Source organism: Bidens hawaiensis, unplaced genomic scaffold (genome assembly GCF_021521415.1).
Source record: "Bidens hawaiensis isolate Kalapana, Puna unplaced genomic scaffold, B.hawaiensis_p1.1 tig00027055_1, whole genome shotgun sequence".
Lineage (NCBI taxonomy): Eukaryota > Viridiplantae > Streptophyta > Magnoliopsida > Asterales > Asteraceae > Bidens > Bidens hawaiensis.
In genome coordinates, this window is record NW_027494354.1 from 238,518 (window position 1) to 266,512 (window position 27,995).

At 37.0% G+C, this 27,995-nt stretch overlaps 1 pseudogene across 1 annotated transcript; it reads left to right on the forward strand.

Moving 5' to 3' along the window:
* The first annotated feature begins 17,725 nt into the window (after positions 1-17,725).
* On the forward strand, positions 17,726-27,995 carry LOC143574518 (alpha,alpha-trehalose-phosphate synthase [UDP-forming] 1-like; annotated as a pseudogene). Its single transcript, XR_013142608.1, has 17 exons — positions 17,726-17,860; positions 18,087-18,394; positions 21,509-21,589; positions 21,754-21,868; positions 21,944-22,045; positions 22,301-22,452; positions 22,533-22,617; positions 22,743-22,791; positions 22,881-22,981; positions 24,876-25,063; positions 25,282-25,399; positions 25,493-25,672; positions 26,096-26,218; positions 26,344-26,431; positions 26,503-26,642; positions 27,314-27,388; positions 27,603-27,995. The product of XR_013142608.1 is annotated as an alpha,alpha-trehalose-phosphate synthase [UDP-forming] 1-like (transcript).

Sequence of the window (27,995 nt, forward strand, 5' to 3'; positions counted from 1 at the left end):
AAAATATGATGGTATTTAATAATAATGATATTTGTTTAACATTAATTTGAGTAATAATATCAATTAAAAAGTAACAATAAAATAAATTTATATGTAACTATCAATTAGTTTGTAATAATAACAAAATAATGTAATATTATTTATATCTAATAAATAATGTAACTTCTAACACAATCATTTTTAATTATAAATTTAATTAGTAAATTAATTAATTGTAAACTAATTAATTCCTAAATAATGTAACTTTAACATATTGCTGGTCAACGAATGTTTTTTTAACAACATTGAAGAACGTATTAGTTTGTATAAACTAGAAAACGTATGGTGACACAAATTTATATGGTAATAAAAAGATAAGTTTTTTTTTTCTTTTTGCTATAGATGTAGGGATAACTGACGTAGACTGTCTCGGTCTACTCCAAAACAATTATCTAAAGACTTAAATACCTATAATAAGTATGGGTGAGTAAGGTCGTCTCCACAGGGACTCAAGAAAAGTGCAGGTTTATTTAATTTATAACTAATTATTTAATCTAAGCGGACAGACGATGTCAAGTGGTTTTTATAAAAAGATTGAATTAAAACTAATTATTACTTAAAAAGGTTTATAAATAATATTAATAAAAAGCATTCATTCTAGGTTCGGGTAATGTGATTGACAGATTCTTTAGTGTTTGGTTTTATAATAATTGCTAGTCCTATGGTTTGATTTATGATGACAAACGATACCCTAACCGAATTGGCACAAATGAACCCGTACTCCACAATTGTCAAATTTATGTCTAGGACAACTAACTCATTGATAAGGTTTGATGATTCTAGGTCAATGACACAAGAGCTTAAACCCTAAATGTTGATGAACAACCAAACAAACGTTACACAAATCAATAATTGCAAACACAAACTTTCAACCAAATAACTAATTAAGCAAGAAAAATCATATAAAATCAATCAAGCTATAATCATTAAGCATTAGAATCTGATCAAAACAGTACTTCATACAAAACCTTAGCCTAGAACGAACACACTGGACTAGCCGGACATTGACATAATCGTTAAAGCACTTATCTTGATGAACATACGATCGTAGGACAAACCGGAAGCTTCGGGATGGATGAAAGTCGTCCTAGAACACCTCTTCTGCCTCTGGAAGTCGTAATAATCCGAATGGGGAGGTTAAGGGGTTTATATAAGGCAAACCCTAATTTTTTCCGACTTTGAGCATCTTCGCGTATCGCGAAGATGATAGGCATGCTCCTTCGCGTATTGCGAAGGACAAAATAGTCGCGGCTTGAATCTTGCAACTTCGCGTATCGCGAAGTTTTCCACTGCATCTTCGCGTATCGCGAAGATGCAACTTTTCAGAATTTATTATTTTCTTGACTGCCTCGTGATGCGTGCACTTCCAATCTCTCACTTCTCGATCTTCGTTCCAAGCTCGTAAATATCCTCAGTCTGGGCATGGATGTTTTTATTTGGACATCTTGTTTGGGCTACTGGATTTATGTTTTTAATTTCCTGGCGTGGATATTGGCAGGAATTGATTGAAACTTTAGCATGGGCTCATGAACGCACACCTTTGGCCAATTTGATTCCTCCATAGCTTCCAATGTCCTGAAAACTCATAACAATACTTGAAGTACCATAGTTCGTTCGATTATTTCACTAAAACTAACTAATTAATATACAAAAGAAACTAACTTTTACCCAACCATCAATAACGATTTTAGGTGTAACTAGGTGTTTGTTGTGTTGGATTAAGCAAAAACAACCATTTTTATGTAATATTGATTATATGAAATTTTTGCAGGTTTTGATCACTTCTTGCAAACTTAAATTATTAGTTAGTTTTTATTTGAGATGCAACGACCCAAATTTTGAGAAAATAATAAAATGAAATTTTATTATTAAAAGGGGTTATTTGTTTATTTATTTAGATAATTAAAAGTGAGATTGGTATTAATATGGACTTGTAGGGATGAATATGGGCTTGGAAGATCCATGGGCTTAAGGTATAGAAGCTTCTTAATCCTTCATAAACCCTAGATCTCACATTCCATACTAGCCAAACACACACTCAAAACATACACTTCTCCATAATGTTTAATACGAGATTTAAAAGCAAGATCCAACTAGAATAAGGATTGCGTGAGAGCGAGTTCGTTTCTTGTCAGGTTTAGGTGTTTGAGCGACTAGTTGATCTATTTTGGTTTAGGTTGAATTGTTCCTCTATCCTTGGTTGTGTAGTATTCATTGCCATTAGGGTCGAGTGTTGGTGAGACCGAGAGGTGATCCTTCATTAGAACACGTTAGCAATTGTTTCCCGGTTTGGTCGTTTTAGGCGATTTTGAGTAGTTTAGGCTTGTTGAGTGAGACCGAGAGGTAATCCAGTGAGCCCGAGCGATCCTTAGTCGTGTCATCTTTAGGGACCGGTGTCTATATATCATTCAATCCATTAGCTTGTTAGACCTACAATTTGATTCAGACCTAGATAGACGTTTTCTCCATCCTAAGTTAACACAGTTAGTTTTCCGTTAAGTTTTCTATTTTTGGTAAGTTTTGTTAGTTAATCCAGTTAGTTCAGTTAAGTTAAAAGAAATCAAAAATCAATATAATATTATTTTAAGGTAGGTCTTGTCTAGGGTTAGTGATCTTTAGCGTTCTAACGTGTCCACGTGTTCGATACTCGGACTTCCTAGGTCTATACTGCTTGCGATCGGTACCCTTGCCGGTTGTGTGTGGTTTTAGGATTTTCATTTTAATATTAAAGCTTAGTTGTGAGGGTCATTATTATAGGGTTATTAGACACACATCATTCCTACCGAAATCAAACCCTAAACACAAAGTCTAGAATTAAACAATGCACCGATCAATCAATACGAAACTAATCAACCAACACACGGGGTTTATGCAATGAATCACCAAAAACTTCCAGCCCTTAAACACAACCTATTTCATGTCTAAATCAAACTTTACAATAACAATTCAAGCCCATCAATCAAACAATCCATAAAACCTATCAAACACTTACAATAATCATCATTCCTAGGTAGAACTAACAAGTTTAGCCGAGCATGTTTTTTGGACAGCAGAAAACACTAAATAAAAGCATCATTAAACTCATACCAATCATCTTAACAAACATCCAATGATCAACAATAGTCAATAACAAATCAATCTTTCAAGTAACTGCAAAACTAGCTAACAATTAAACAAGAAAATCAAAGTTGATGAACAATGAAAGTATTGAAAGGATATTGGGTATTCCGGCTGCTGTTTGCTGCTGTAAACTGATGGTAAACGATCACCGAGGCTTGCACTTGCTTCCTTCTTCCTTCCCTAGCCGCCACAAGCTCCAAACCCTAGCACACAAAACCTTTTTTCTATTTTTCTTTTTCCTGCTGAAACTGCCGATCGGAACTTGAACTTTGTCTTGAACTTGTATTGAAACCTTTTTTTTATATAATATAATATAATATGGTCTTGGGCCTCCATGACGCATACGGGTCGGGCCTTGAACTTTGTCTTGAACTTGTATGCGTAAAAGGCTCGTAAAATGCTCGAAAAGTCCCGGTTTCTTCCTTTTTTTTACCCAAAACCTACAAGATTAATAAATGTACGTAAAACCTATCTAAAACGAGTTAAAACATATAAAATATAATATAATACGTAGATAAAACGTGCGGAAAATACGTGTGTTTTACAACACATCACCAGTCTTCCGGCAAACCAGGGTCGGGCCCCAACATCCTCATCCTCCACCTAGGATCATTTAGGTTAGATGGATGTCTCACTTTCGTCTTCCTTGGTCGGCCACCTTTTTCTACCACCTTCTCACTCTGTTGATGCTCAACTACGTTCTTCTCAACTGACCTGTCAGTCACAAAACACTCCATTTTCGTGTGATCCTTGCTCAAGGATGCACACTTGTTAAAAAAATCTGCCTTCAGGCTTTCCTTGTCTACAAGAGGGTCAGTAGTATTTTCAAATAATAATAACCATTTATCACGATTCCCACATTTAATTCCCAGGGTCCTCTTAGCACAATCAATTACTGTAAGTGAAGTGGTGAGGAAGGGTCTACCCAATATGACTGTGGGTTGCGTATTAGTTACATTTTTAGCATAATCAAGTACTAAAAAGTCAACTGAGTAACAGAAATCCTCCACATATACCATCACATTATATATCATGCCTCGGGGAAGTGTATGGGTTTGATCTGCTAAAATCATGGTGGTGTTTACTTTTTGTAGCGGACCAAACTCATATTGATCATATAAACTACCGGGCATTATACTAACACAAGCTCCAAGACCTAGCAGTGCCCGATCAGTTTTAAATTCGCTAATTTTGATTGATAAAAGGGGCACTCCTGGGTCTTGAAGTTTACTCTGGATAATATTATTATCAACCCTCTCATCCCTTATTTTTGTTAATTTGTCATTTAAACATTTATCACAGGAACAATTTTCACAAAAAGATATTTCATTCGGTTGTAATTCAAAGTTGTTTTGAAAAATTGTTTCATAATTACTCACATTTTCAGTCTCATCACTAATATCTTCCATCACCCCCTCAACAAACTGTGGTGTTGTATCAACTTGAACACTAGAAATTCCAAAATTAGGTAAAAGACTTACTGCATTGATATGCACATTGTTCCCCTTCTTTAAGCTCGAGCTGTTTTTCTTCAAATTCTCAATATCGGTTGCAAGTTGACCCATTTGAGTGATCAACGATCGAATGGCTTTGTCACGGACTTCATCCTTTTGCATGCACACCTCATCAATTTGATTTCTCCTTTGCAAGTCTTGTTGTATCATCCTAAGCATATCCATGACTTCATTCCCACTTGAAGAACTTTGACCCGAACACCCACTTTGACCACTTCCCATTTGTTGAAATTGACTTTGAAAGCCTTGATTGTTGTATTGTTGGCGTGGAACATAATTTCCTTGATTCCCTTGGAAATTCAGATTAGATTGAGTAGTCGGATTCCCATAACGAAAATTGGGATGATTTTTCAACCCGGGGTGGTAAGTGTTTGAATTCATGTTATAATTTTGACCACCTCTCCCTTGACCTTGAAGTGCATTCACTTTCTCTACTTGCTCTTGTCCCACCGTACACACATCCGCCGCATGACCCAACTCATTGCAATTTGTATAAACATCAATTATTTGGTTAATGGTTTGTACTCCTACATCTTCTACGGCATGGACTTGCGGTCTTCCAATTGCCGGCCTTGCTCTTCTTGTGGTTTGAGCATTTCTCTTCAATGTAACCAACATTTTCTCCAAGAATGCCCAATCATCTTGTTCATAACTGGTACCGAATGTACCATTTTTGATTGACATTAAGTCCCTCTCATCTTCCGCATTTAACCCCTCATGAAAAGCATTCAACAATTCCCAGAGAGCTATACCATGGTGAGGACAATTTTTGATCATCATATTAAACCTCTCGAATGCTTCATGAAACATTTCACCCAATTGTTGTTGGAAGCTTCTCAAACTTCATCTTGCATCATTAGTCTTTTGGGCCGTGTAAAACTCTTCTAAGAACCTTTGTTGCATCTCGGCCCAAGTATAAATTGATGCGGAAGGCAAAGTGTAAAACCATCTCTTTGTCTTATCCTACAACGAAAATTGAAATAAAACCAACTTAACCTCATCCGGTGAGAACCCTTGACCCCCAATCGTGTTGCAAATAGAGTCATATGCCTCCAAATGAAAATAAGGTTCTTTCGTTGCTAGACCCTTATACTTTGGTAAACTTTGGAGCGCATGGGTTCTCACTTCAAACGTTCTTCCATTTTAATTTTGAGGAATAACCACCGGAGATGGGTTATTAGTGATTACCGGTCTAAAGTGAGCTTCAATTCTTCTTACTATCTCTCTTGCATGACGTCTTGGTACCCCCAATGGTACTCTCGGTTGGCCCATTTGCCAGTAAACGGGCCTTTGTTGCACATTTTGTTGAAATTGCGGTTGAGGATTTGGTTGTTGAAATTGAGGTTGTTGGTATTGGGGTTGTTGAGGAACTTGTTGCAATGGTTGTGGTTGTTGCGGTTGTTCTTGAATAATTGGAGGTCCACCCCATTGTTGCACTTGTTGTTGCGGTTGAAGTTCGGGTCCATACTCGAATTGCCCTTGCACCCTCAATTGACTCCCATCAACTCCACTTACATATCCTTCTTCAAATTCTTCATACCCTTCATTGCCATCACCATAACGTGATCCACCATACAAATGCGAGCCCGATCTCTGACCCGGTGAAGTATGGGTTATGGGTGGGTCTTGAGGAAATGTATATGGATGTTGACTGTAAAGTGGGTGTTGTTGAGAGTCAAAAGGTGATTGTTGTGATGAATTTGAAGATTGTCCTTGAATAGGCATAAAACTTGTCAAGGGCGGAAGGTTGATTGGTGTTTGAAAGCTAAACACGGCTGAAGTAGGTACACTTGTAGAGATTTTAGTGGTAGTGAGTTCAGTGGATGATGAGTTTTGTGGATTTATGGGTGGTGGCATTGGCAGTACAGTTTGTTCCGAAGCCATGATTGTGGCGTCAGTTGATCGACTTTTTATGCTTGGCGACCCAATAACCTTGTTCTCTCTTTGAAGAATTCGATTCTGACAAAAGGTTCTCTCGATTTTGGGATCAAACGCTAACGGTGATGAAGACCGAGAGCGTCGTGTATGCATATACCTGTAAGTACCTGCACACTAGCACAACCCGTGTAAAACTGACAATAACAATTTAAACAAAAACTACAAAAAAAAAAAAACGCACGTTGCGCACTACTCCCGGGCAATGGTGCAAAAATTTGACACGAGGTCGAAGACTCACACAAAAATAAACCAATTACAACTAAATAGATAGTGGCAAATGGGTATCAAACACAGGGAGTTGTGGAATATGTGTTAAGAAGTAGTTTAACAATTAAGCTAATATAAATGTAAATGACAGAAAGTAATTTTCAAGTTGGTTTGTTTTGATTTGATTTTAAGAACTAAATTAACTAAACGAAGGTTGTAAACAATTGATTAAATGAGCATTCCTCTTGGAGTTCGGTCATTACGCAACTCTTTTGTTTAAGTTCAATGAATAAATCATAATATCTTGATTTCGTGTAAGTGTAATTGTTTGTGATTAATCAAGAACTAAGTACTCGGATTCCTAGAACGCGAGGTCGTTACTTGGCAATCAATCAATATAATCTTAACCCTAATTTCTTCTACTAAATCTCGATTGTCAACAACACCAAGAACGTATAGAACGAAACTAGGTTAAACGATATGGAAAAATTACAAACAATCAAACAAACAACGTGATTATATTAATCTAAACGATTCGATAATCAATGAAAGTGCAAGAACAATAAACAAAAAGAGTATTGCAATAACCTTACAACCAAGAGAAATACTAGAAGTTTTAGCCACACATGATTGAACTAATCATACCAATGTTTAATCAAATGCAATCCAATATTATGATGTTAATCCTCAATTAGAAACGCCCAAAATATTGTTCCAAGGCACCAAAATCACCCACCACAATTGTCTAAGTCGGAATCCCCAAGAGTGGAACCCAAAAGTCCTTTAAAACCCATTTTTCAAGTTGTAACCAACATCAAAATGCTGAGGCTACAGTAAGCTACGGTGGCTACCGTAAGCTACGGTAGCCCTGAAGTTCCTACGGTGGAAAATGTCTGTTTACGGTGGCTTTTTACGGCAGACCCCTAGCGTAGCTTACGGTGGCTACCATAAGCTACGGTAGACCCAATTCAAAATTCCATTTTTCTTTATCAATTCTTGGCTGTTGACTTCCCGCATTGACTCTCTTGTTCCTTTTCATCTGAACACACTCGAGCAACCTTTTCTTTTCATTTGTACCTGCATTACACAAGATAGTGTAGTAATCCAAATTCTTGAATGTAAACATAAACGCACACGTTTTAACTCGAATTACGACACTTAAGGGTGGCTCTACAATCCACTCGTCAATAACCTATCACTAAGATCTATTCTTGACAAGGATCGTCTAAACTATAACAACTTTATGGATTGGTATAAAAACTTGAGAATCGTTCTCAAGCAAGAAAAGAAATACTACGTAATAGAAGAGCCTATTCCCGATGAACCAAGCATTGACGATATCCAAGACCATAACCATTAGGTTAAGCACAATGAGGATTCGGTGCAAGTTTCTTGCCTCATGTTGGGAACTATGATTCCCCGAGATTCAAAAGGATTTTGAACTTCATGGGGCGTACGACATGATCACCCAACTTAAGGAAATGTTCCTTACACAAGCTAGGGTGGAATGCTTCAAAACGGTTTGAGCGCTTCATGCATGTCGTATGAAAGAAACCCAATCCATTTCCTCCTATGTGCTTAAGATGAAAAGCCACATTGATCGTCTCGAGCGCCTTAATTGTCGCGTCTCAAACGAGTTAGCCACGGATTTGATCCTAAATGGCTTAACTAAAAGGTTTTAGACATTTGTTATGAATTATAACATGAATGTGTGGGACAAGAGCATTGGTGAGCTTCACGCAATGCTCAAGACTGCCGAGACGGGAATGGGTAAGAAGGTTTTACCCGTTCTCACGATCAATGAAGGTGGAAATAGCAAGAGGCATCACCCGGAACCCAAGGCAAAGGTTGCCAAAGGTAAGGGACAAGTCAAGGGCAAGTTCAAGGGAAAGGCAAAAGTGGAACCACCCAAACCAAAGAAGCTAAAGGTTAGCTTGGAGGATCCATGCTTTGGATGTGGGGAGATTGGGCATTGGATGAGAAATTGTCCAGCCCGTCTTAAAGAGTTGAAAGCTAAGAGGGATGCGGGGCAAACCTCGGGTACAACTTTCATGATTCATGTTGATCTTAATATTATTTCCTCTAACACATGGTATTAGATACCGGATGTGGAACTCATATTTGCAATTTGTTGCAAGGGTTCAAAGGAAATGAAGGATTTAAGAAGGGAGATATTAGTCTCTTCATGGGAAACGGAGCAAAGGTTGTTGTCGAAGCCCGAGGGGACTACATTTTGAAGCTTCCAAATGGTTTGGAAGTTATTTTAAATAATATTTTGTATGCTCCTAGTTTAACTAGGAATATTATCTCCGTTTCACTTCTAAGACAATATGGTTATGATTTTAAGTTTATGGATGATTGTATTTATGTTTTCATGAATGATGTATTTTATTTTAAAGCAATTCCATCTAATGGCATTTATGAATTGTTTCATGATAACACATCTTATGATAACATATTATACGAATCAAGAACCAAGAGACTCAAAATGGATTTGAGTAAGAATTATCTTTGGCATTGTCACCTTGGTCATATAAACAAAGATCGCATACATACACTTCAAAAGAATGGTCTTTTGAAATCAAGTGAAGGTGATTCATTTGATAAATGTGAGCCTTGTATGTTAGGAAAGATGACCGAGGACTCCTTTAGTGGAACAAACCAAAGGGCAAAAGACTTATTAGGTATCATACATTCAGATTTATGTGGCCCTTTTAAGGCAATGACAAGGAATGGTGAAAGATACTTCATTACCTTTATTGACGACTATAGTCGTTATGGGTATGTGTACTTGTTAAGACACAAAGATGAAGCTTTTGAAATGTTCAAAATATTCCAAAATGAAGTAAAAAAATAAACTCGATAAAACCATCAAAGTACTTCGTTCGGATAGAGGAGGTGAATACCTAAGTGATGCTTTCCAAGATCATATTAGAAGTTGTGGGATCATCTCAAAGCTTACTCCACCCGGAACACCACAATAATGGTGTGTCCGAGAGGAGAAATCGAACTCTATTAGATATGGTTCGATCTATGATGGCTAGAAGCACATTGCCTCTATCATTTTGGGGTTTCGCTTTGCTCTCCGAGGCCCGTATTCTAAATATGGCCCCAACCAAGAAAGTGGACAAGGCACCTTTTGAAATATAGAATGGAAGGGCTCCATCATTATCATATTTAAAGGTATGGGGTTGTGAGGCTTATGTCAAAAACAACACCCAAAACAAACTTGAAAGTCGATCCACTAAGTGTATCTTTGTAGGATATCCCAAAGATTCTATGGGATATTATTTCTACAACCCAACCGAGCAAAAGGTATTCGTTGCTCGACAGGCTGAGTTCTTGGAAACTAAGTTCCTTATGGAAGGTACTAGTAGAACGGTGGAACTCGAGGAGGATCTAAAACCACAAGCCGATACACGTTTGGTTGATACTAGCAATCATCAAGAGGTTGTTGAGAATGATCAAATGGTTGCTCAAAAAACACAAAACGTTCGCAAATCCGGTTGAATTAGTCATCCACCTGAAAGATATGGATTTTTCATGGATGGATGCTATGTGGTAGATTCGGATGAAACCACCGCATACCGTAATGCAATGTCACAATCCGATTGTGACAAATGGCTGGAAGCCATGAATGTTGAGATGCAATCCATGCATGACAACCAAGTATGGGATTTGGTTGTACCACCTCTTAATTCCAAACTGGTTGGAAGTAAGTGGGTTTTCAAGAAGAAAACCAATATGCATGGAAACTTGGATACTTTTAAAGCAAGACTTGTAGCAAAAGGTTTCACTCAAACTCAAGGGGTTGACTATGATGAAACTTTTTCTCCCATAGCAATGCTAAAGTCTATTAGGATATTGTTTGCTATAGCCGCACATTATGACTATGAGATATGGAAAATGGATGTCAAAACCGCTTTTCTAAATGGGCATCTTGAGGAGGATGTCTATATGGTTCAACCCAAAGGTTTTGTCGATCCACAACATCCTAACAAAGTATGCAAGTTAAAGAAATCAATCTATGGATTGAAACAAGCATCTAGAAGTTGGAATCACCGCGTTGATGAAGAAATTAAGAAATTTGGATTCATAAAAAATGGTGATGAAGCTTGTGTGTATAAGAAAGCTAATGGGAGCAGCATTACCTTCTTAGTATTGTATGTTGATGACATACTACTATTTGGGAATGACATTCCAACCATGGAAGGTGTAAAAGCACGGCTTGGAAGTTGTTTTTCTATCAAAGATCTTGGTGAAGCCGCCTATATTTTGGGAATATAGATCTATAGGGATATATCAAGGCAATTGATAGGTTTAAACCAAAGTGCATACATTGACAAAATCTTAAAAAGGTTCAAGATGGAAAACTCTAAGAGAGGTTTGGTACCTATTCAAAGAGGAACGATATTGAATGCATCTCAATGTCCAAGCTCAAAGGAAGAGCAAGATAAAATGAATGGGATCCCATACGCATCGGCTATTGGATCCATCATGTATGCAATGGTATGCACTAAACCAGATGTGTCATGCGCTTTAAGCATGACAAGTAGATTCCAACATAATCCGGGAAGTAGCCATTGGATGGCGGTTAAGAGTTTATTGAAATACCTTAGAAGGACTAAGGACGTGTTTCTAATATACGGTTCGGGTGAGGAGGAACTCGTTGTAAAGGGCTACACGGATGCGAGTTTCCAAACCGATCAAGATGATTCTCGATCACAATCGGGATATGTTTTCGTTATGAATGGTGGGGCAGTCTCTTGGAAGAGCTCGAAACAAGATGTGGTCGCATTGTCCACCACAGAATCGGAATACATCGCCGCCTCATTGGCAGCTCAAGAAGCTGCATGTGGATAAGGAAATTCATTGCCGATCTAGGGGTGGTTCGTACCATTCAGGACCCTCTAGAAATCTTTTGTGACAATGAGGGTGCAATTTCTCAAATCAAGGAAACTTGTGCTCATCAAAAGACGAGGCACATTGAGCGGAGGTTCAACTACATAAGGGATGAAGTTGAGAAAGGAAAGATATGTATTCGAAAAGTTCACACCGATCAAAACATTGCGGATCCACGCACGAAGCTCCTTGAAAGGCCAAAGCATGAAGGTCACACTTGTGCCTTAGGACTTTGATATTCTAGTGATTGGATATGATCGAATTTTGTATTTAGATATCAGAACAATTGTTATTTTGAATCATTCATATGATTATGGTTTATGATAATGATATTTTGAGTTATGTTCTATTTTTGCATGTTTAAATACATGAATAAGTTACTTGTTCTAAATGTCCGTAGTCATTCATATTTGTGGGAACAAACATGAAGGTAAGACTATTATGAACTTGGATTGGTGGATATTCATAAGGTATGAATATAGAGCAAAAGGTTGCTGCCAAGGTTCATAGATATTTATGGGATATGAATATTGGACTGACCCGCTCTCAAATGTTACTACATGGAATCTTTGTGATTGATCATAAGTAAATTTGAGGAAAGGCGAATATCATAGTATCCTCCAACCTGAGATACATATTGGGTTTTGATATTCACCAAGTATTATGCTTTGACTTAGTTCTTCGCTGCTCTGAAACGTGACGGTACATAAGTCTAAGATCAGGTATGGTACTAAGTGATTGTGAAAGACGTATGTAGTCAAAAGGGGATTTTTCCGTCTTATTCGTTGAGAGTAAGATGTCTAAGGCCTGCAAAGTTAAATCAACAGAGAATGATCACTCTATGTCTCTGGATTTAACATGACATCTGAGACAAAAGGATAAATGATAGATTCACCTAAATCATTTCAAGTAAGGGACTTGAAGGGGATGATGTAATTGAATGGCACTTCGTCATGCGTATTAAGGGTAGTAAACCGTAGTTAGGCAGTATTTGCTACTTGCATCAATCTTCTATGTATCTTGTGTAAGTGGGAGATTGTTGGACTCAGTCTGCCCAAGACACATATTATTATTGATGTGGCTAGTACGTTATGATCAAAGTCGGGTCATACCCAATAAAAATCTAGACAAACACCAATTATATTTGTTTATATATGATATGATCATAAGTAAATAAATATTGACACTTATGTTATTTGGAAAGGGTTTCTAAATGTAATGTACTTGTGAAATGAATAAATCATATGGATGATTTATGTTTTGATAGAGTGCATTCCATAATGTTATTTAAGATGATTAAACAACAATATGTGAATAATGTTACCTAGTACGTTACCTATATTGTGTTATACTTATAATAAAGCGTAATAAGTTTTATAACACAACACATTAATGGAAAGTTATAAAAAATAAAATAATAATAACAACAAAGAAGGGGCCAGCGCCCCCCCCCCCTCTCTTTCTTTCTCTCTTATTATTTTATTATTATATTTCCCATAGTGGGTACATGCAAAGTTTGTGAATGGTGGACTTGTGAGGTGCCATTTTGAAAGACCAAGTAACTCTTTCATTTTCTCTCATAACATTTTCATGTAACAAATATTTCTCTCCCCATTTTCTCTCAATAATTTCGGCCAAAAGGAGGAGCCAAAGGGAGGAAGAAATTTTGAGTGTAAAATCCTAGCTACAAGATGTTTGCTTGAAGGCTTGAAGGGTATACAAGCTTGAGGAACTCCTACCTTGAAGTTCTTGCCTACTTTTCACCATCTCCTTCATCTTCTTTTGGGTTTACTTGAAAGGTAGTTTGACATGCATGGACTTATAGTGACATGTATGTGTTTGATAGTATCTATTTCGTATTTGGATCCGGGCTTGGGTTTTGCATGTATAAAATTGGTTTTATACATCTAAAATTAACAAAATTTAAAACATTTATCCGCTGCGTTTTTGGTAAAAGTATGGTTTTATCACTTTAATAATCTTGTTAAAACCAACAGTTTGATTGAAATATTAGATGCATTTGGTTCATGAGTTTGGTAAGTTGGTTTGATTTATTTTGAAGTTACTGAATGTTGTTTAGTCATCATTTGCAGTTACAGGTTTGGTCATCAATGGTGATTGGCGATATGGGAATGACGATGAATAGTATTCTCAGGTTTTCGGTGTGGACTGACCAGATTCTCCTGATCAACCAGAGGTATCTTCGGATTAAAAATATTTTGAGGCATTCTCGGTCAAACCGTGACCAAGGATTTGTTGGTTCTACCAAAGATACATCGTATTTGACGTTTCTGAGTCAATCAAGCCTAATATTTGGTGTTGTTTTCACTAACCAAAATCATGATCATCTACTTCTATTGGGAAGTAGCATGACCTGTGCTAGATTACTGGCCGAGGTTACTATTACCGGAATAAAGGCACTAAATAAGACACTCAACTTCCAAGTGTCTATTTAGGAGCCACAATATATACACCGGAAGGAAGAAATGAAGGTGTAGAAGCATGCTAGACGTCTACGGTTGGCATTTTTGATAATAGCTGAATTCAAGCAATAAACCAAGGGGGAGAATGTTGGGTTGTATATTTATGGTTTATGCTTTGTTGGGTTGGGCTTTTGTATATAAGTCGAGATCTGTTGATCTCGGTGGGCTTTAGTTCTATTTGGGCCTAGTTGGTAGGATATATATATAGAACATATGTTAACGATATTAGGTTGTTCGTTCATTGTCATTCAACCGTGTAAGTTATTAAGGGCTTAAGCACCCGACGTATAATATATGTGTGTTTTGAGGCTTCTTCATTGTTTTACACATGTTCTTGGTTGTTTTATAGAATCAGCTTGGTGATTAGTTTCTGCCTAATGATCGAGTATATTGATATCATATTGAAAGATTCGTCACAGGACTTAAAAATTTAATTGAAAATAAATTGATTTTCCGCACCAAGTATAAACCATACGACTCTATGAACGTCTTAAAGCACATCTAGTTGCAAAAGGTTTTCATCAAAGACCACATATTGATTTTGTTGAGACCTTTAGTCCCATTGTCAAACCCGCCACACTCTGTCTCATTATCACTCTAGCCGTATCACAAAAATGGAATCTTCGACAACTAGACATTAACAATGTCTTTCTTCAAGGTACATTAACGGAAGAGGTGTACATGGAACAACCTCCTGATTTCATTCATCCCTCTTTCCCTTCTCATGTACGCAAACTTAATAAAGCTATATATGGCCTATGCCAAGCCTCAAGCGCATGGTACGAAGAACTCAAAAACTACATTTAACTTAAAACATTTTCAACCCTTTATTATTTATCTAAACAAATAACACTTCTCCTATTTATATTCTTTTCTACATTTATGACATTATCATCATTGGTCCATCTCCTCAAATCGTAAATGACTTCATATCTACCCTTTCCCTGAAGTTCTCACCTAAAGATCTTAGCAATCTATCTTATTTTCTTGTTGTTGAAGTTCTACCTCACCACCTAGGAATTTTCTTATCTCAATCAAATTCAGACATGATCTTCTCCAACGTTCCAACATGAGTGACTTTAAACCGACAACTACACCAATTATGTGCTTCGAATCCCTTGTCTTGCATGACAGAACACCACTTCAAAAGCCAACAAAATATCATGCTTTGGTCAGTTCCTTGCAATATTTAACTCTTAGAAGGCTAATAATCTTTCAAAATTTATGCATGGACCAACCTGAGCACATTGGCATGCCCTCAAATGGTTGCTCCGGTACCTTCGTGGTTCCATTCACAAAGGTCTTCTAATAAGAAATGCCACTATTACTTCTTCATGGTTTCACCGATGCTGATTGGGCTGGCATCAAAGATAATTATCGAAGCACCACTAGGTATCTCGCATATCATGGATTGAACCCCATTGCCTGGAGTTCAAAAAGGCAACCCAATTTAGCTCGTTCCTCAACGGAAGCTGAATTTCATGCCATAGCTTCAATCGCCAAGGAAGTCATTTGGATTAAATCTCTTTTAAAAGAACTTCGCTACACACCAGTTTCAACACCAACTATATTTTGTGACAACATGAGTGCAACAAAATATTCCGCCAACCCAGTGTTTCACTCGCATATGAAACATCTAGCTCTTGATTTCCACTTTCTACGTGAACAAGTTCAAGATCGCTCTATACGGGGTCACACACATTACTGGAGACGACCAGTGATGTGCTAAAAGTAGTCTAATAATTATTAACTAATTTACCTTAAACTAAACAATAAGTTATACTCTAGACTCTTTAAAACTCGACTAAACTACTAACCGGAGAGTGAACCGATCGACTCTAGTAAAGCTAAGTAAGTCCGGATATCGAACCCACGAGACTCTTTAAATTATGTAAACTAGCTATTTAGTTCAACTGACTGATATGACTATTTAATTATTATTATTTTAAAAGGGGGTTTTACTGAAAACTAAATTTAAAATCCCCAAATTTTCATTTATCAATAATCAGAAAAATCTTTGTTAGGGAATTGAGATCATAAAATAGTCAATTTAAGAAAACCTGAACAGGACCCCTGACCCTTCTCAAGAAGACACCTATGAATTTCTATTAAGTTCTTAAAAATACTAGTTTTAATATTAGACTTACTCACAGTTATCCAATTACTTATGAAAGAGTACCTTTAAACGAAATCCTACCACTACAAAAAAAAAATGTCATACAGTGACATACAAAAAATGATACTAAAAATAAAAAAAGTGCCACTAAAAGCACCTTTAAGAATGTGTGGCACACAATAAAAGTGTCACTAGAAGTGGTGTCACTAAAATCTTTTAGTGTCACTTTTTTGATGTGTCACACAAAGTTTTTGGGCTTTTAATATAGGGTAAAGTTTCTAGAGTTTTCACAACTCAAGTGGGTTTTCATTTTATACTTAGCATATATATATATATATAGCATGAAGAATGGAAGGTGAAAAAGATGATGATTTTGAAGAAAAGAAAATCTTATCGGTGTAGACGGATTATAGTGAAATCTTGTCGGAGTAGACATAATTTAAATAAATATTGCCGGAGTATACAGAATTTGAATAATCCAACTTATTAGAAGAAATACAAAAATCTCGTCTACTAAGAACAAATGTCTTTGAAATGCGTCTCCCAAAACGAAATTTAAAAAGCACATTTTCCTAGAATTCGAAAATATGTACGGCCCAGGTAGGAAACATTAAAAAACAGTCTAGGGAGACTGTCTTTTGAGAAGAAAAGTTAAGAAATAATATGGCTTGCTCCCTCAATATTTTCAAAAAACTTGGCCTTTTCCATCAGCATTTTCCCATTTTGGTCTGCTCCCTACATATTTTTAAGAGTTTGGTCTGCTCCCTCGTAGTTAAGATCTTCTCCCAATGTATCTTCTCGGTACAAATTATTTGAGAATAATACACTTTTAGACTATTTTGGGAATTCTCTCCTTAAAATGGGCTATTTTAAGAATTTTCCAAAAACAAAATCTTGATCTTCACCAATAGTATCATTGATGTTGTTTAATTACCTGCATGGCTATGAGACACAGACAGACCTTGAAAAGCTTACACGAGGATCACTTTCTTTCTCTATATATATATATATATATATATATATATATATATATATAACCAAACCCTTCATTTCTCTCTCTCTCTTAAACCTTCCAATCCATTCACCATCCAACGGCTAATCGATCTTTCAATACCATCTACAAAATCACTCATGTTGCGTCAGTCACGGGGCTTCTTGAAATCTAGCTTTCTTTTCATTCTTCATTTTAAGGTTTTCAATTGATATTATTGGATTCAAACATCATGGATGATGTTCTCTCTTTCTTTAATTTATACCTTTTTGGTTTGATTATAATTTGTATGATTTAATTTAAGTTTGCTAAATTCAGTAATGTTATGATTATTATTCTGATTTTCAAGTGTTAGAATGATAAAGGACTTGATTGGTTATTTCAATCATAATGTAGAATTTGTAAAACACAAATTATGCCTGGAAATAATGGACTTAATTGGTTGTTTCAAGGTGTGAAGGAGGTTGAAGCAAAATAGATCGGGTGGGCTCGTGTTAACGTGCCCGATGAGACTGGGTAGCGGTCACTGACTAAAGCATTGGCTGAGAAGGTATTGGCTCTAGTACCAAATAAAATAGAATAATGAAAACCCGTGAGATATGTATTATTAAACATTAATAAACTATATACCTGGATATTACAAAGAAAACCTAATCAAAAATTGTATATCTTTATTATGGTAGTGATAATTGCAATAAATCATAACTAAATATTTTATCCAATACTGGTTAATGGTTAGTTATGATTAGTCATCATTACTATTATTATTATTGCAGAGATGTATACCGGTGTTTCTCGATGAGGAACTTGTGCATCAATATTACAATGGCTATTGTAATAACATATTGTGGCCACTTTTTCATTATATTGGTCTTCCACAAGAAGACCGTCTAGCAACAACTCGAAGCTTCCAATCTCAATTTGTAGCTTACAAGAAAGCGAATCAAATGTTTGCTGATGTGTTCAACAAGCATTATGAAGAAGGTGATGTGGTTTGGTGCCATGATTACCATCTTATGTTTGTTCCAAAATGCTTAAAAGATCACAACAACAACATGAAAGTTGGTTGGTTTCTTCAAACACCCTTCCTGTTAAGATTAAACACACACGCGAACTAAACACACACGCGAAAGCAATAAACGAACACGAGGATTTAATGTGGTTCGGTCTAAACTGACCTACATCCACAGGTGGCAACTAGGTATTCTTTATTGAGTGACAAGGGATTACAAGTACAAAACATCATATATATATATATATAGACTAGTCTAGGTTTTGCATCTTATTAAACAAGAAATCTAAACCGGGCCGGCTTCGGTCTGGCCACCCTACACCCGTCTACCATTTGGACTTCAAATAATAAATCGGGCCTAAACAAAAAAGGCCTACGAACCCAACAATCTCCCACTCTGAGGCCTTGAGCACTCTTGTCTGCACTCCTGATCGTACTTCTGCAATTTAAACATTTAACTTCCTCTAGTTGGCACCGCCTTCTCATCAATGAACCTGAAGGCCCGTTGAATCTCCCCGGAGCTCCAACACGTCAGTCACGGCTAAAACTGCCCCTGACCCGTTCTCTATCCCTACCGGCTCCCACTGTAACGAACTACCGGATCCTGAGATAACCTGAGAACAAACACTCTCCATATTCAGCAAGCAATTCACTGGAGATACTTTTGCAGCTGGAATACTGGTTCTTTTAATCCACTATCGACCTGGAACTGTAACTAAAACACGACCTGCGCTCCCACTGTCACGATGTCCTCCAACTGATTTAACCTTCCTAGCTTGTTCATCCTGAATCTTCACTTTGGCTCTAGGTTTGTTACTTGCAAAACGAACCTTCTTCTGCCCACGAGATTCTGTGAACCGGACTTTGTCTTTCATCGGAACTGGATCAACTCCTTCCGGTGATGCGTCGACCATATATAACAATCCCCTTTTCTTACCACGGGCAACCACGAGATTCCCTTTAACTAATTTCCAATGCCCATTCCCGAACTTAACATCGTAACCCTGGTCATCCAACTGCTCGACTGAAATCAAACGTTTCTTCAAACTTGGAATAACCCTCACGTCTTTCAAAGTCCAAAAAGTACCGACTGAAGTTATCAAATCAACATCTCCCATACCCGTAACCTCTAAAATATCATCGTTCACAAGTCTAACATTTCCAAAATCCCCAAATTTAAGATTCTTCATCGTTTCACTACAGTGAGTGGCATAAAATGATGCACCAGAATCCATCACCCAAGCATCAACGTTACTCTCAACACTACAAACCAAAGCCTCATCACTACTGACCCCGTCATCTGTGTCGTCTTCTGTAACGTTCATCTCTTTCTTACCATTCGGACACTGATTCCTGAAGTGTTCTTTCTCTTTACAACTCCAACATTCAATATATTTACTAGTCTTTGACTGACTCCTCTTCCTGCTCCCACTGCCTCGTTGTTTTCCCCTACCTCTATCTTCTGCGACTAACATATTGCCTGATAATTCACCTGAACTTCTGCGTCTTGAATCTTCTCCCAGAATCATATCCCGAATCTCATCAAAGGTAATTTTTGTAGACGAACTACAAACCGCAGTCACTGTTTGTGACCTACTGTCGGGTAAAGAGAACAATAACAATAGGCCTTGAACTTCATCATTAAACTTAATGTCAACTGACACTAAGCGGGACAGGATCGAATTAAGATTATTAATATGCGTTGTAACTGATCCACCCTCTTTCATTCTTGTTGTCACTAGCTCTCGGATAAGATAGACTTTATTCGTTGCCGAAGGCTTCTCATACATGTTGGACAGTGCCTCCATCATACCACGCGCTGTGGTTTCCTTCATGATGTTAAATGCCACATCTTCCGACAATGACAAAGTAATGCAAGCCCTAGCCTTCTTGTCTAACTTCTTCAAATCTGCATCTGACATCTTTTCTGGTTTTTCATCCTCGAGCCCTTTCCGAACCCTTTCCGTCTTCTGCCATGACAATAACTAAAACGAAAAACTGGATAAAAAACAGAGACAGACACAGCAATGGCACGGGCATGAACTTAACGGTTGTTCTACTGAACTCTGTTAAAAAATCAACCTATTTATACACAGCGGAATAACGAACTGATAATCAGAAACTGAAACTTTAAACTGAAACGATAAAACCTGACAAACGCGGTTGGCACTGGTTACGGTTTGTTTAACGCCTATTATGATTAACGACTGCTCTTCAACAAAAAATAGGATCTGATTCAACTATTCTTGGCTCGTACTTTGGATAATATGATATCAACCTAAATATTTCGTTGGCAAACTGCCAAAGTCTTTTGTCCCACAAAATTAATTAAACTACTTTGGGCTACTTAACGAGAAGTTAGAAAACAAACTCAATTGGGTAGAATCCTTTGTTTTCCATGGCCCAAATAAGAAAAAGAAATCACTAGGTCAAAAGTGCATATCTTGGTCAGAGTTGTTGTCTCTTGTGTCTTGGCTACGCCACTATTTTTCTTAACAAAAGACAAAACCTTAATATCCAAAATTTGCCTTCTTCCTTGATAACAAGCTTCTGCCCGACTAATAAGACAACTGTCGGCGCTACACGTTGGTGATGCAACAACTAATTGCTTTCAAACAGAACCCAACAATATCGTCGACGACGAGCGCGACGGCCGGCAATTACCCTTCTGCGGCGGCACAAAGAAACGGATGGTAGCACTGGTGGCGGCGGCGAAACCCTAGCAGCAGTTAGCAGTAACGCGGCAGAACTCTAGCTCCGATTCTGTTGCTGCGGCGACGAAACCCTAGTGCAATAGGGTGGCGGCGGCGGAAGGTTTGGTGACGACTTGACTGGTTCCCGTGTTCTTCGTGTGATCTCGAACCTAAGCTCTAGATACCACTTGTAGGATTAAACACACACACGAACTGAACGCACACGCGAAAGCAATAAACGAACACGAGGATTTAACGTGGTTCGGTGTAAACTGACCTACGTCTACGGGTGGCAACTATGTATTCTTTATTGAGTGACAAGGGATTACAAGTACATAACGTCATATATATATAGACTAGTCTAGGGTTTGCATCTTATTAAACAAGAAATCAAAACCGGACCGGGCTTCAGTCTGGCCACCATACAACCGTCTGTCATTTGGACTTCAAATAATAAACCGGGCCTAAACAAAAAAGGCCTACGAACCAAACACTTCCTGTCTTCTGAAATTCATAGGGCATTGCCTTCTCGTTCAGAGCTTTTACATGTAGTTCTTGCTGCTGATTTGGTTGGGTAAGCTTTTTTATTTTGAAGAAACGAACAAACAAATGTACCTAGTAAGATCTCACTCATAACAGAGCTGTTAATGGGGTAGGGTGTGGAGGCTATTTTTTATTTTAAATAAAAAAAAGATAAAAAGAATGTTAATGTTAATTTAAGTTATTTAACTTTTTCAGTTTCCATACGTATGATTATGCAAGACACTTTGTTAGTGCCTGTACTCGTATACTTGGACTAGAAGGTACTCCTGAAGGTGTAGAGGATCAAGGGAGGTTGACCCGTGTTGCTGTGGTAATTTTAATAAAACTAATAACATACGTGGTGATTATTAATTAATTAGTTTCACTTCAAATGATGGTATTACAGTTTGCAATTGGTATAGATTCAGATCGCTTCATTCGTGCACTCAAGAATCCACAAATGCAACAACATATAAAAAGAATTGAAAGAAAGATTTTCAGGGAGAAAGGTGATGTCAAAAAGGCATTCTTTTGACATACTTTCCATACATTTTGTCTTGAATCAATCATTGTGATAAATTTGAATTAACCTACAAGAAATTGGTGCGGTGGTAAGTGTCTGATTCTCACTAGCAGCACAAACTGAGTTTTATCTGGTCTCATTACTGAGGGTCTTGGTGGGCCCTGCGTCATGGTTACAAAATAAGAAAGGATATATTATGATTCAAAATATGACAAATTTTTTACACCTTTTGTTGTTATGGGTAATGTTAGGTGTTGCCTGACTAGATATGATCAAAGGGATTCCCCAAAAGATCCTTGCTTTTGAGAAGTTTTTGGAAGAGAATAAATATTCGCACGATAAAGTGGTTTTGCTACAGATTGCGGTACCAACAAGAACCGATGTTCCCGAGTGTATGTTTATTGAAGTTTGATATATTTTAGTGGCCAATGTAGTTGACATATCTTTGGTCTCCAATTATGTGACGTTGCAGACCAGAAACTCACGAGTCAAGTTCACGAAATTGTCGGTCGGATAAATGGAAGATTTGGGACACAACTGTTCCAATTCATCATCTGGTTAGCAATCTGTTTTTAGTCAACAAACAGTTTTGTATACCTGTCATAACCAAGAAAGCCATAGAATTTATTTTGTGTGTGCTTACACTTTATATCTAGTTTTGATCATTCTGGTTTGCTTGCAGGACCGCTCTCTCGATTTTCAAGCTTTATGTGCACTATACGCTGTCACCGGTATTAACACGCTTCTCTTGTTATTGTTTCGTTTCATATAAGAAAAATTGAGCTTTAGTGAATATGCGTTTGATTTTTTACTTTGCTAGATATAGCAATTGTCACATCTGTAAGGGATGGAATGAATCTTGTCAGCTATGAGTATGTGGCATGCCAAGATGCTAAAAGAGGTGTGTTGATTTTAAGTGAGGTAACTAAATGCATATCCTATATACTTATAGACATTAATTATATATGGCAAGGGGTGGTGTTTGCGCTGCTTCATAATTACGCGGCATACATGGTTTTAAAAAACGTTCGAGGCGCACGCCTCGAGGCGGTTCGGAGGAAAAACGTGTATGAGGCGCCGCCTCTGCACCTTATTTGACACGCACGCCTCGTTTATGTGAGGCGGACGCCTCACCATCGAGGCGGTACGGAGGACCGAGGCGCACGCCTGTTTATAAACTGTTTTTGTTGCTGTTTGCCTGTTTATAACTGTTTTTGTTGCTGTTTATAATTGTCTTTTTGTTGCTGTTTTACCTGTTTATAATTTTTTGTTGCTGTTTATAAGCTTAATTTGCTATAATTTTTATGCTTATTTTTGTTTAGCTGTTTCAGTTTGCTGTATGATCGGTTTTCAGTTTCAGTTTGATCAGTTTGCTGTTTGCTGTTTGCCACTTTATTGTTGCTGTTTTAGTTTTTGAATGTTTGTCGTTTCAATTAGTTTAATGTTTGCTGTTGAATGTTTGCTATTTCAATTAGTTTTAGGGGATGTCTAGTAAAAATGCAAGGAAAGATCCAGCTTGGAAGTATGGGGTAGAACATCAAGTACTTTGATTACAAACTTGTGTGTTTTTATATGTGTTTGATGTATTAGACTTTGTGTTTGGTTTTATGACTATTGAATCTATGAACTTTTTCAGTTTTTGTAAGATATATAATTTTTATATTTATTTTTCTAATTCCGCCTCGGTCTTACGCCTCGTTTCGCCTTGAGGCTTACGCCTCGTGAGGCGAAGGGAAAACGCCTCGAGGCTCGTTTCCGTATTTTTAAACCTTGGCGGCATATATATATATATATATATATATATATATATATATATATATATATATATATATATATATATATATATATATATATAACAATGCAACTTATATAATAAACACGCAACCTATGTTTACAATTACACAACTTATGTTTACACTTACACAAAAACATAATATGCATGTTATACGCATAGACATCGATTGTATTTTGAGAAGTACAATAGTCAATCAATCAATCAATCAATCAATCATGCCCAGTAAAATCCCACCGACAGCAAAGCTATAAGTAGGGTCTGGGGAGGGTGGGATGTAGGCACACCGTACCTCTATCCAAAGGAATAAAGAGGTGGCTTCCAGAGAGACCCTCGGCTCTAAGTACATGTGTATGAAGCAAAATAAAGGAAAACAAAGTTTAACAATTATATAAAAACTACTACTAATTATAATAATATTAATAATAAGATCACAGTTTAACAGCTATATAAAAGCTAATAATAATTATAATAATAATAATAATATATGTAAGGGAAATACCATTATGGTATGTGACCTAAATAAGTTAAGTCTTAGCCCTAAGGTATTCAATTCTCTCTAAAAATCCTTAACTTTAATTCTACTTCTCCACAAATTCCTATCCTCAACCATGTCCTCGGAGAGGTTTAGGTCTATAGAATGCTAGACCTAAAAAAGGTATATAGAAGTTATTTATTGAGAAGTACAATAGTAACATATTCAAATCGGAATGAATAAAATGCTAGATTTTATGATATTATTAAAAAAAAAGGTATATAGAAGTTATTTATGTTTTTTAAAAGTTGTGGAACTAGAAAAAAAAAAATTCGACGATTGTGGTTTTCCGATCTTGCCCATCTCCTTTACATTATTCAATAATTTATGTCCAATGACGCCTCCAATCATCTCAACCATTGATTTGCCTTGATCAATGGTTCAAAACGCTTAAAACGCTTTGTAGGTTGATTTCACTTAATATTTGATCCTCATTCTATATATGTGTGTGTAATCATTTTTATTTATTTATTTTTGTGTACCTGTAGTTTGCAGGTGCTGCGTAATCCCTTGGTGCCGGGTCTATTCTTGTTAACCCATGGAACATAACCGACGTGGCAGCTTCAATAGGCCAAGCTTTGGATATGAGTGCTGAAGAAAGAGAAAAACGACATTGTCACAACTTCTTGCATGTCACAACCCATACTGCTCAAGAATGGGCCGAAACCTTTGTCAGGTACAAAAGCTGGCAAGTCAGATAATGGGCTGATACATGTCGGGTCAGTTTTGGCCCACACACATATTTTAAGGTACAAAATGAACGGGTTGGGTAATGGGTCGAAACTAGTTGCTATTACTACATGTAGGGTCATGTTGACCTGCTATCTGTACTAAAGTAACAGTTGACTTTTGACTTCAGCATTGGTTTGACTTATACAAAATTGACTATTGAAGTGCACTGAACGATACCGTAGTTGAAGCACAACAAAGAACAAGACAAGTTCCACCAGCACTGCCGGTTGAAGAGGCTACTGAATGCTATTTACAGTCAAGAAACCGATTAATCATACTGGTGATGCTTCCATATCTTTTAAAAAATAACAATGTAGCCCTTCACTTATCTTGCGTTGACTTTTTCACACTTAACAACATTATACAACCACAGGGATTCAGTGCTACATTAACCGAACCAGTTGAGGCTCCTGGTAGACGTGGAGGCGATCAGATCCGAGAAATGGATCTTAAATTGCACCCTGAATTGAAAGATTCACTGATAAAGCTTTGCAATGATCCACATACAACCGTCGTTGTCCTTAGTGGAAGTGACCAGGATGTATTGGATGATGTATTGATCCATATCTACTTTTGTTATTCTTTCTTTTAGTTTTTAGTACTCGGGACCTGCTTGCTAAAAGGTGGAGTCCAGGCGACCTTAAAGCTCGAGCCTAAAAATAATCTTGTTTAATAAACGAGCCTGCTACTATATATTAAATATGCAATTTCATAATATCTATTATTAATATAAAGTTATGATAAATATAACCAAATAATAGATTGCATATTTAAATATATATAAATATATTAATAAATTTATATAGATCCGAGCTTGAAAAACTATTCACAAGTCGAGCTTGAGCTTGCGTTCTCGTAAGTTAAACAAGCCGAGCTCGAACATAAATGAGATCGGGTTTGGCTCATCTTATTTGCACCCATAGTTTTTATTCATATTGTGTTTTCTTTATGACAACGTTGAGATCTAATTTCTCAGAACTTCGGTGAGTTCAACATGTGGTTGGCGGCTGAGCATGGAATGTTTCTTCGGTCGACTAAAGGAACGTGGATGACAACTATGCCCGAGCATCAAAATGTGGAGTGGGTTGACAGTGTTAAGGTTCTGCTTTTACCTTTATTTGTAATAATATTTTGACCCATTTACTTTTGAATGTCTCAGAACACCACATTGCTTTTATTCAATGAATTAGATTGTAGTTATTGTTTTGTTAATATTTTTGACAGCATGTTATTGAGTATTTTACTGAAAGAACACCACGATCACATTTTGAGCTTCGTGAGACATCGTTGGTATGGAATTACAAGTACGCAGGTATTTTGGCAATCCTTCATTATAATGGAGTGTTCTTTGTGTTGCTTGTGGTCATGGAAATGGGAATGCAGATGTTGAATTTGGGAGGGTTCAAGCCAAAGACATGCTGCAGCATTTGTGGAGCGGCCCGATATCTAATGCATCTGTGGATGTTGTACAAGGTAGCTGTTCTGTTGAGGTTCGCGCTGGTGTGACTAAGGTAACTGTCACTGTTTTACTCTGTTTGTGACCATGTGGTTTTTGAGTTTATATAATTTAATGAAAGTAATACAAGGAAACCAGACCAAAATGCAGGCTTTGATACGAGTGTTTACAGTCTGGTTCTTCCAGTTTGACGAGAATTTTCACCCGAACCAGTAACTTCAGTTTCGTGAAAATGCAAACCAAACTGGCCGTTTTTACGGGGCCATTTTTACGGCTTTAGACTAAAATATTTTTGTAAAGCATAATTTTGTATTAAAATTTAGAAAAATGATACAAATTTTTGACATAAATATAATATGTAGACATAATTTTATATTCCTAAAGTAAAAAAATAAATAATAAAATGTTAAAACGGCGCGTTCGACATTGATGAATAACAATGAGCGAGTTGGGTTGGGTTGGGTTGGATTGATTTGAAAAACATTTTGCCTACAAATTTTAGTTTTTAAAAATTATATTACAAAATTTCAACAATCTGGCTTTCTTAACATTGTGCATTAAAAATACACGTTGATAAGCTTTTGACCAATTGTCATTTAGGCTAATTCTTTGATTTTACCAGTTTGATCCCGATGAGCCGTTAAAGATAAAAAATAGCATTATTAGGCGTGGGTCGAATTCTAATCCATTGGAAATTCTTTTACAGAGTATCACAATCGTCCGTATATTGCCTGACAGCCTGAGATCGTTCAAAGCAAGTCTATTTCATCGCCAATTGACTATGTCCTTTGTATCGGACATTTTCTAGAAAAGGTAAGTAATACTACTTCTACACCTATCAGTGTGTCTATATATATATATTACTCTCACCCAGGCACGCTTCATCCATCGCCAATGTGTCGAAAATGCGTTCCTTATATATCCGTTATCTTTCTTGTTTAGTGTCAGTGCAAAATTTGCCTAGAGCGTTACACATATAACATGTCATAGTGTTAATCTGATTCAAGATTTACATGTATACTTTTAGGATGAGGATGTATACACCTTTTTCGAGCCGGAGCTTCCCAACAACAACATGGGTGTTCCCCAATCCAACCTAAGTGACACCACAAAAGGTCTCGGAGACAAGAAACACTGTAAAACGTCTCAAAAGCCGCAACCTCTTCCAAATCTAGATAAAAAACGAACGGTAAACAATAACAGAAACAATGGTTTTGAGAAGGGTAGAAAATGGTCATCCGTGTCACTGGACAAGGTGTCACGGAGTGTTCTAGATCTTAAAGCGGATAACTATTTCTCGTGTTCAGTAGGACGGACCAGGACAAATGCAAGGTACCTTTTACCAACATCGGATGACGTGGTTTCGTTTTTGAAAAATCTTAGTCAAGCTTATTATTATTATTATTATTATTATTATTAG